This window comes from Zootermopsis nevadensis, unplaced genomic scaffold (assembly GCF_977971745.1).
Source record: "Zootermopsis nevadensis isolate Lab colony 2312 unplaced genomic scaffold, Znev_1.0 Znev_ptg000020l, whole genome shotgun sequence".
Taxonomy (NCBI): domain Eukaryota; kingdom Metazoa; phylum Arthropoda; class Insecta; order Blattodea; family Termopsidae; genus Zootermopsis; species Zootermopsis nevadensis.
Window position 1 is genome coordinate 7,766,973 of NW_028259152.1, and position 11,485 is coordinate 7,778,457.

An 11,485-nucleotide genomic window follows, 5' to 3' on the forward strand; every position below is an offset into this window, starting at 1 on the left:
GTTCGAGTCTGTAGGCAAAGAACAACTCTCACAATATTTGTTGTGATTTTCTTCACTGCCTTCAAGTATATTCGTGATAATCAGCAAAAGTATGTCACAACAGCTTCTTTGTTTCGTCCCCTTTCTGTTGCATTTGCTTGTTCTTTCCATCCTTCAGTTCTTCTCTTTATTTCCTTTCTTCCTTATTTCTCTTATCTATTTTCTTCTTTCTTCCTTATCTCATTTCACGGAATATAATGTCTGCATTAAAACGGCGTCGTTAGAACACAGACTAACACTATATACGTTAATACAGACAGTGGATGTAACAAGGGACGGCTTTTCGGAGTCGCCTCAGAACAAGTTACTTTCTTATTCACTTATCGGTCTTGTGCGTGTCGGGGACTGGCAGTCATTTTTGAAAATTTAATCTGTACTGCCCGGAACGGAACTAGAACATGACTTTACGTCACTAAACGACTAACACACACTGTTTCTGCAATGTGGTGTCTCTTCCTACGTATTATGAGAAGCGAAAAATACTTAAATACGGAACAATGGCCCCAGGCACAGTCACATTAATTCATTGATTCTCTAGGCGAAATGTCATAATTTTAACAGCGGCGTTTGGATACAAATATGTTAATGCAATGTTTACTGTATGACTTTGAATTAAAATGATCTCAAGTCTTTTGTTTGTCGATCAGCTGATTCACAAGCTTGCATTAGTATTGCAGATACTAATTGACCGATTTTGCCGACTCTGAACAGCTTGCCACTGGAGTGTCTTGAAACTTTTTGAATTGTTTGTATTTATATTGTAACAACGTATTAGCCGAGTAGGCGTGTGTTTGGAGATAATTCACAAAATAACTAGTTTGACAGACATCGGGAATCCAATACCGAAATCGTTTGAAAGTTGAAATTCTTCTTATGGTACGGCGAATGTCTTCAAAGGGAAGGCAGAGTATTCACACTGTTTTTCAAACCAAGGAGGATGAGATAGGATGGTTATGTAACACGAATTAAGACAGTATACTCGAAAATTTGAAATAAAGAACCATTTGAATGACGCGTTGTTTGGATCTAATATTAAAGTAAGAGTTGAAAAATGAGGTGCGATATTGTGAACTGGATTCAGCTGGCTTAGAATGGTTCGAAAATTTGTTAACACAGTGGTGAACACTTTAGTTTTATACATGGCGGGGAATGTCTTGACTAGCTGAGCAGGTGTGGCTTTCTTGAGAAGAACTCCGCTCCGCAAAGTTAATTAATTATTTGTATTGTTTCCTGTGGAAAACCGGAGTTGCAGCTCGTCTCTGTGAACTAGCTGCTATGTTTAACATTATGTGTGCAGAATAATATTGTCCAATGTAAAGCGATCTGATTTCAGTGGCACATAACTAACTGTCTGCATGGAGAAGGGTTCTTGAGCAGCGGATAGCACACAAACGTGTAAGGTGGTCTACTTAGCTGCATCATTTCTGTAAAGCCAGAAGGTTCAGTACTCTGCTCACAATATAGTCCGCTTCCACACTTTATCCAGAGTAAACTAAACTTGATCATCGGCATAATCACACTTTATTTCAATATAATCTATTTCAATATTATTCTCCCATCTGCGGACCGGTCTCCGAGTTCTCATAAGTTCTCTGGCTAAATTTTACGTGCATTTATTATCTCCTTCATAAGTGCTACATATCCTGACCATTTTTCTTGCCTTCCAGTTGTCTCTTATGGATGTATATTTCATGACGGTGTTTTCATGAATGCAGCGTGCCGTAAAACCGCAGATTGTCCCTTTCTATGGCGTTTTCAGAAACGATTTATTTTTTGTGATATCAGTAACTCTGCCAGCCTTGGAATATGTCACGTCCACTTATGTCCTAGTCCTGCACGATGGGTAATAATATTCCAGTGTTATTTAACACAAAATAATTTCTGATGTGATGTGATCCTAGAAACCAACGAACTACGAGACAAGAAGCAGACGACAGACATGGGCTGTGCTGTTTGTTTTTTCAGGTAGAAGGCGCCTTCTAAAGTGGATTTCCACTTCTCTGCGCTGTATCTGGGGTAATTCCCCCGTGCCGGCTGGTATTGATCGTTAAGATGACAAGACTTCGCTCAATTATTGATATGCTCCTACATTTCTTGCGTTCAATTAATGTTCCACAATCCACCCCCTCGTCACTGTGAGCTTGTAACTACTTGTCTGCCACGATTACAGTGTTACTGAACAACCGAAGACAAAGAGCAAAGTGCCTGCAGTCGTAGGTAGTTAAACGACACTTTTTAAACTTCAAAAATGGTTTATTGATCCAGTATACCCACTGGGTTTAACCTTCAAAACACAAGATACGTATGTGTATTTATGGGTTTGGAATAGTTCACAGAATAAACAGAAACTTTGTTTCCGAATCGAGAAACATTTTTTTAACTTTTAACAAAACCGACTAATACAACGTAAAGCTTACTCATTTCAAGCGTTGGTACCCACTTCGTGTTCGAGTAGTGGGGTCTATAGAACTGAAACGTCGCAAATGAAAAGTTATCATTTTGCCAGGTTCTGATAGCCCTAATTTGAAAGGTTACGGGAAATATTACCCTAGAGGAACAACTTCGCACGTTGAACCTGTATACTCCCAAATACGTACTCTAGAAGTTTGATGGAATTTAACATATTAGGTCTCCCACTGAGCACTGGGAAGCCTTAGCAATGCAGGCGGACGGACAGACAATATTTAATGTTAATTGTTACAGACCACACTTGGATTATATATTTAGTCATTTACTTAGTGTTTGAAGGTTGTGTCATTTTTGAGAAATTCCATAGTTCCTTTGACATCCTTGTAAAGTAATGGTTATATTCGATAGATGAATAACAAAATTCAGTAATTCAAAAAACATGTAGTGTAGACGCAGAATATCAAAATCAGTCGAAATTAATTTAACGGTTTCGAAATACGCTGTAATACTGATATTTGAACAGACGGATATATTCCATTGTACGTTAACTTCATACATTTGGTGCAAGGAAATATGAATTAATTAAATGTATTTACACAAAAAAGTGCACGTGTAGAAGCAGGGTAGATATCGTTTAAGTAAGTGACAGTAATACTGATTCATTCACAGACGGACCGCGTCGTCCTCATATAGAAGGAACTGAAACTTGAAAATCCTCCCCTCCTCATTGTCTGTGAATGAATGTGTGTCCAAGACGTAAATCCCCTAAGATTCCCGTCACTACAACTAATCCCATCCAGCGGCTTGGGTCCCACACATTATTAACAGTTGGCAGCACTTACGTCGCGAAGTATACACAAGTGCTTGGATTATTGCTACGCCGTAATCAGGTGACGCCGACGCTATATCGCGCAAGGAAGCTGCCGTTTACTTACGGGACGATGCACTGATTTCGAATGCTTTCCTTGCACGAAGAACCATGCTTTCCAGATAAAATAATGCCTGTCATTTCTTCCGGATGCCTCAGGAAGTATTGATTGAGGTTTACACGCAGGTATTTATATTTCTGTTGGGCATTTTAGCAAAATACAGGTCTGCTACTTGAAATGTTCTGTTTATTGCATTACATTGCAGCAACGAGTAATTTTAATGTGAGTGGGAGGTTTAAAAGAAATTTATCTTTTGTTTAAAATGTGTGTGAAACACTTTTTCTCCGTTTGTGTCTAAAATAATAGAGATTATCTATCGCCATACGTCTGTCTGCCCTGCTGTATGTTTATTGTTCCAAATCACTTAATGGATTACGGTTAAATTTGGTATGAGACATCTACAAGAATTTTTCATTTTCATTGGTTTAATGCAATCATTCAGCTCTGAAGACAGAGGCTGTATGTTCCTACAAGTCCACAAGGCATTAATACTTACAAGACCGACATCGACATAATCCAGAAGGGGTCTAAATCTTCTTTTAACATGATTTCCACGCACCTCTCATTGTTAAAGACACACACCAGCCCTTATTTCCTGGAAGCGTTTTTTTTTTGTGATTTCCCTCTGTGCCTTCAGGAAAATAGCGACATATTACTTCAAATACGAGGTGCGATCGGAAAGTTTCAAGACTGTGTCAATAGAAGGCGAACCGGATGTAGTACGAGCTTCTGCCGCTAGGGGGTGCGGCCTACATTCATAGTGAATCAGTGTGCCAGCCGGCATCATCGAATTAGCATTTGTTTCTTAGTTACGGGCGTTTTGGTAGTGCATTACACCGACCCTCCTGCGATTTCGGAATGGCGTGTGCATCAAATTTTGCCAAAGACTTTCCAAAACGGCTACGGAAACCTACGAAATGCTAAAGCAAGCATTTGGGGAGTCCGCAATGGGTCGTGCACAAACTTTTGTGTGGTATTCACGTTTTAAAAATGGCCGAACCTCTGTCGATGATGACGAGCGTTCTGGACGACCATCTTCGAGCACAACGCCCGAAAATGTTACGAAGATTCGGCAGGCCATTCACAAAGATCGACGTCGTACCATCAACGACTTGTGCGACGTTGTTGGGATAGGCTATGGGACCTGTCAGCTGATTCTAAAGGAAGAACTCCACATGCGACGCATCGCAGCCAAGTTTGTGCCAAGGCTCCTGTCTGAGGACCAGAAGTAGAATCGACTTCTCGTTTGTCAGGAGCTCAAAGATCTTGCAAGAACCGACCCCAACTTCCTTTCTAAGCTCCGTGTGACTTCTTCCTCTTCCCAAAGATGAAAATTCAGCTAAAGGGAAGGAGATTTGAGACGATAGAAGAGATTCAGGCAGAATCGCAGATGGTGCTTGACAGGCTGACAAAGAAAGATTTCCAAGGATGCTTCCAGGCTTAGCAGCGGCGCTGGGATCGTTGTGTTCACTCCCAGGGGAACTACTTCGAGGGTGATGGATGAATTTAATACCTGAGATAAGTTTACGGGTTTTTATACGCGCAGTCTTGAAACTTTCCGATCGCACCTCGTAAAGCTTCCTTACATATTTTTTTTTCAATTTGTTATTCATTAATGAATCCATCATCAGTTACTCTATAGACTGAGCTTGTGATAGTGTCATTAAACCATAAATAAATATATATAACTAAAAAGGATTATGAATACATGCTTAAAATTACACAAAATATTTTTTTTTGATAGTCCAGTGGTAAAATACGATAGCGAGACGCTGCAATGGGTGACAAGAGACGAACCAAGAATAGATGTAGCAGAAATAAGAACACAAAGATCCTTAGACAGAAGACGACAGTAATGAATCTTACGCGAAGAGATGGGAAGGGTGAAGGCGGTCGAAAATAGCATGGAATTACACATTTAAAGGATGAGTAGTAAGTACGAAGAACAGTGACACGGTGAAGCCGTTTGCAGGTCGATGGAAGCATTATATTTCTTAAATCGCGCAAACAACATTGTCGACGTCATATTATCTTTCATGAGGCAGACAGACTTTGACATGTCTTTATTACAGATCTGTGCTTGTTTTTGTACCTGCGCCTGCAGGCTCGGCATCACTGTGTGGCGGTCACGCATCGTAGCCTTCGGATTGTTTGAAAATGAAATAGGGTCGCTGCGTGCAGGCGGCTGATAACGCACGGTGTTTATAATCTAATAAAACTCACAGAAAATGCAAATTGCATTGTAATCCTCTGTAATGAGCTCCACACTACAACCAATTTATTTTGTGGTTTATCTTGATTGTTTACATATTCCATTCGTAATTAGAAAAAAAAATCACTGTGAGTTCTCTGGTTCGTTCAGTTATGACGGATTCCTGACACCTCCAGACACGGGCACTCTGTTGAAAAGACTCAGAATGGTTTAAAATGAGACGTCGCATTAAAATTGGCGGACTGACAATTACATTTAACATTTTTGATCTGTTAATTGTATACTAATTTATCGCTTAAAATTTAAAATAACAATGAGCTATGTCGCTAAAAGTTCCGATTTAATAAACGCCGAATCAGTCTGTGTGGAAATCTTTGAACTTAGTAAGGTGATAAAAACTTTCTACATATACAATAACCTAGTTCTTCCTTCCTGTTAGTGTAGAACTTTGCTTCTCATTCTGTGGAGAATTTTGTATTTAAAATCTTTATATTCTGTATTGTGCCGGCCGCAGTGGCCACGCGGTCTGAGGCATGGACCTCGTGCGCCTGGCCGCTGGGACCGTGGGTTCGAGTCCCACTCAAGGCATGGATGTTTGTCCGCGTCTTTCTGTGTTTGTATAGGTAGAGGCCTTGCGTCGGGCTGATCACTCATTCAAGGAGTCTTACCATTGTCCAAATAGATCAATTGAATCAATAAAAACCTCGACACCTACGGGTAAAAGAGGATAAAGAGAAAGAAAGAAAGAAAGAAAGACATATATTCTGTATTGTTCATGAAAAGTTATTAGACTGGATCTTACAGAAACAAGAACGCGAGGATATGGGTTTAATTCATCTGACTGCGGATAGGATCCAGTAAACTTAACGAGAAGCTTCGTAACCCATAAAGGCAGAACTTCTTGATCACATAAGTGTCTTTCAAGTTCTCAAGAAAGTTCCTTTTCTATGGAGCACGTATTAACACAGACCACGAACACTTAGTCCTTTTGAACCTTTTGAATTGTGTCACGCCAGTAAAATTGCTGTCAGATGTAGTAGCCTACTTTTATACTTGTTTTAGCTGAAACCATTAGTTGCTTTGAAAGAACAAGTGACATTATATTATTCACGAATTTCCCCGTTTACAATATAAGAAACATTTTATATCAGATCCTGTACATCGGGTTATGTGTGTGTTTCTTTAACTTAACTTAAAAAAGCAGATATTCGCGTGAAGATTTTATGGGTAAACCGCCGATACAATGAAAACAAAAGATATTCACACGTGGGGTAACGAAAGGCTCCCCTGAGTTAGGGTGACTACCACTAGGTTTGCCTGCACATTCTTATCGGCAGCAGAGCACAGGGGAGACCAGCTTGCTGACGTTCACCTCTGAGTCCTAAGGCTTCCACTTCCCTGGATGCACCTGCTGTTGCGGTTTCGTTAATAGAGTACTATGCCTTTTTAGAGTAGCGAAATCCAGGATATGAGCATGTAGCTAGGCTCAGAGAGAAAGAAATGCATACAGAATTTTGATAGAAAATCTATAAAATGATAATTTTGAAGACAGAGAAGTAGATGGCAGGATAACATCGAGAATAAATTTGAGGTTATCACAGTGCAGTGGTGATAATATCGATTACTATTGTCTTCTGGGTTGTGACTTCGTGTAGAAACAACTGTTACGTCAGACTAGTTGGTAGGCAATATATCATCAAAACCTGTAAGCCAACAATCTACGTCATTAAGACGGTTCCTAGGGACGCATATTGTCATCGTGTAATGTGGACGGAATTGGCTTAAGTTCGTGTCCAGTGGCGGAGTTACTAGCATTGTTGCACCTTCGGGTATTGTTAACCGAGTTTTGTAGTTGTTTGGTAAAATGTGTTCCATCGTATAATGCGCGTGACACAGAAACGATAAGTGAATAACGTTAGTTTCATTCGGAAAATTATTCATTTGATATAAATGAACGCCCCAGGCTTTGGCTTGTATTATAACTGAATCGAAAATGGCAAACTACAGCGGAATGGTTGACTGAGTGAATGTATGACTAACGGATCTATCCACTAACTCATTGATTAGCTCCTGGCTCACTGACTCTGATATTCTTTAGGTTTCCAGAATACCACCTATGCACTTAATACCAAAGACTTGCTGTCGAAACATCTCTTTTTTCAGACCGAATATTTCGACGACATACTTGTTATTTAAACCACATAATAGAATTCTGACTTTCAAAATTCTGTTTCTGTACTACGTATCTGAAATATAAAAGTAGTGAACTCCTGGCATAGATATTTGTTTCATTTGCCCCCCCCCCCTTCCCAAAATTTTTTTTTGTGGCCGACCAGTGATGGAACATCATGAGTTGGAATAATAAACACGTAGAAACAATATTGGCCCCGGTTATTCAGCAAAAAAGGAGAGAGTGGTTTATTTTGTGGAAACACTGAATAAAGATGGGAAAAACTATTCTGTTCAGTGTTCACGTAACATGAGTGAAATGTCACGCTTGTAATGACACTGCATGTTATCTAAGGATAATTATCTGTCGTAGGTTGAGTTGAAATAAAAACACATAAGGTGATAATTAATACAATAGTTGGACAGTTATATTCAGAACCAGTGGTGTAAATAATGTTTTTAAGCCTTCTTACCGTAATTTCGAGATGGACGACTTCAGTGACTGGGAAAAGAGACATTTTGTAAATTGCGGGGGGGTGGGGGGGTGGAGAAATGTACGCAAAGAGAAACTGTGTGGTGTATTGTACTAATATTTTTAAAATAGTAACATGGAGGCTGTTGTAGTGGGCTGAACATGTAGCTCAGATAAGGGTCACTTTTTCAACATCCTCTACTTGGATGTGCAGGCAAAGATTTGGAAACTGTTATTAAGATAGCGTATGTCGTTGCGAAGGGCGTGTTCATACTTGTCCACTGTACCTTCCATATTACGAGTTTTAGAAGAGTCTTGTTGTTTGGGGCACCCCTGCTTTGTGCATTGTAATCCAGAAACATATTTTAGGCGGCTAATCTCTGGCAGCAATTGTTATGTTTACTGCTTCGTGTTATTTTCTCACGTATCGTGTGCTGATATCTGGTGGACATTAGGATAAATTCGCACTACAAAGAGGTGGAGTGCTGGCCTTTGATAACCAAAGGCAGAAAGAATTTTACATGAACTCGAACACACTGATTCAATCCCATTTCCTTATCTCGTCTCCTGCCCACATTCCACCCCAAAACAGGTCCGAATGACTGTCTCACTACGATTTAATAACTTTCTGACTAGGTAGTTGTCTAGCCAAATGGCATTAAAACTAGCTGACTATCTAGATAACCGAATAATTGTCAGACTGACTAATTATCTAGGTAGATTACTAGCTGGTAAGTAAATCTATCTAGCTGACTGACCAACCAGCAATTTATCTGACTCAGAATACAGAGAGACAGAAGAAAAACATAAGTTGGATCTTGGGTTGTGAGAATGGGAGGTAATTGAAACGGACTCAGGGCTGTGTCCAATGGTGAACTTTGATTTCGTCGGTGATGAACTTTGATGTTCTAGAACCGTACAGTATGTAAAATCTCCTTGTTCAATATAATTATTTTTTTTAAGAAACTTGAGAAATCAGCATTGACGTAAGGGACAGTTAAGTAATCCTGCAGACAGATTAACCACCAGTTATAAGCTCTGGTTAAATGTTGTGGCCACAACCCCAATCACCGCGCTCTAGGGGTGAAAGTTCCAAATCTCATCCTCGTGTTCGACAGGTCCGTGGATTGAATCCTGATAGCACCCCTTTGTGCTAACATTGTAATTGGCTTACGTAACCAGGGGCTTCACATCTCTTCATATAATATCATTACAGTGATTATATCAGAATATTATGATGTGTGGGAAATGGAGAAAAATAGATGCTTTCAAGATCATGTCTGGGAAACATGACTAAGGAAGCACCTGGGCACATGCAATGTGTTAGGTTAAATGAGAGGATAACAAGAAGAGTTTTTGTATTTTGGACAGGTTGGTTTGTACAGTTGTGAACTGAACTGAAATGCTTCAGCAGAGGTTCTATTAAAGGGCTTGTGTAATGAACGTGATGAAGTATGGTGGACTGGATTCATCTGGCTCAGGGCAGTTACTGTGGCGATCGCTTGTGAACACAGCAATGAAGCTTATGGTTCCATAAAAGTGGGGGGATTGCCAGTCCTGTTGTCTACTGGTTACCTTACTAATCTATTATTCCAAATGTCTCGGTTTGGATCCCAGACGTTGTTGTTACGAATAATAAACAAATGTAAATATCTGTCGACATAACGACAACCAACCAACTGAAAAGTAGAATAGAGCCAACTCTACAAACGTTATGTTTATCAAGCATACCCTATACTAATTCTTTGGCTTTCGGTTTTCTTGCATGGAATATAATGCATAACTTCGGCTTCAGAAGTAAGCTACGTAGATTTTTAATTGTACTTTTCCTAATAAATCATCTTAGGTAAACATTAGGATAAGAGATATAAAACATTTTAAAACTATTTCCTCATAAACGCCTCTGGATTTGTCGTTCATTATCATCCGATCGCGTCTCATTCGAAACTTCATAATCTCAGCATTTAATGTGTAGTTATAAATCATATGAATACTGAAATTTCAGGAACGCCGTATAACAACTACAGTTTTCATGTAATATTTATTATGGATATCTAAGCGATATTATTTTAAGTCGTCGTTAATAAGTACAACTTGTGAGGTAAACGTACAGTTGGTATCACTCATTTACAGCTTTGTCAAAGTTTATATTTTTGCTTGGCGCTACAAGAGTTTGCCTTTCCCCCCAACAGCGTCGTGTGTGTATTTATGGGAGGCAGGGGAGGGGTGGATTCATCCCCTAGCCAGGCAAGTGTATGAAAACTGAAGAGCAAGGGTTTGCTAATAGAATGTATTAAGGGCTACAGATAAAGGGTTTTGAAGCGAACTGAAGTTAATAAGTTGGAATGCAAGTCCGATATGGAACAGAAAAACGAGAGTGAATATCAGAAATTTCGGAAACTTTCTCTAAAGATGTTAGGTTTTCTAACTTTCTGATAGAAGTACCGCATTATTTGTAATTTTTTATACTTAATTTGCCTTGATATGAATTTATTGCAGATAAAAATGAATTGTGTGAAGCTAATCACACAAGTTTTACACAACACAGACTTGTAATTTTTTTCCTTGAATTCGCCATATTGAATAATGTTTAAAGTAAAAGTTATAAATCTGAATAAAATCGATATTTTATGAGACGTATTAATTTTTGTACGATGTTTCACTTTGGAGTAAAACTATAAAGTTTGTTTTGAACTTGATGCACACATGTGGGCCAAAATTTAATTGTCATGGGAGATTAATGCACACCCCTATTGTCAGTTTTAACCGCAATTCTTAAATTTGTTTCGAGATTAAATATACGTGTGGACGGACATACAGACACGATCTCCTCATTATTCTTTTATTTTATGAACTTCTTAGAAAGAACGCGCAAAGAAAGAAGAAGTGTTAATTTGTTCTTATTCTTTGACCTCACACAACTTTTTCATAGTTAATTGTTACGTTTACATTTTCATGTACAGATTTACACCAACGAGAGTTATGTAGGCCATACATAGCTGATTCCGGCCGTTTCGGCTCGTCTTAAAATATTTCAGATAAAAGTTTTCAGGACAAAGTCATATTTTGTGGGTGAATGTCTTCTCAACAAAACACGTCTTAAGACAAACTGAAAACAGTAATTGTTTATTTGTTCCAAATTACTTTTCATCTTCTTTTACTTTTGTTCCTTCGTAAACATGTCACCTTCCCGTTTTATGTTTTCGTTATTTAATATATTTTATTCTTCTTCTCCTCTTCGCACTTATTTTTCTC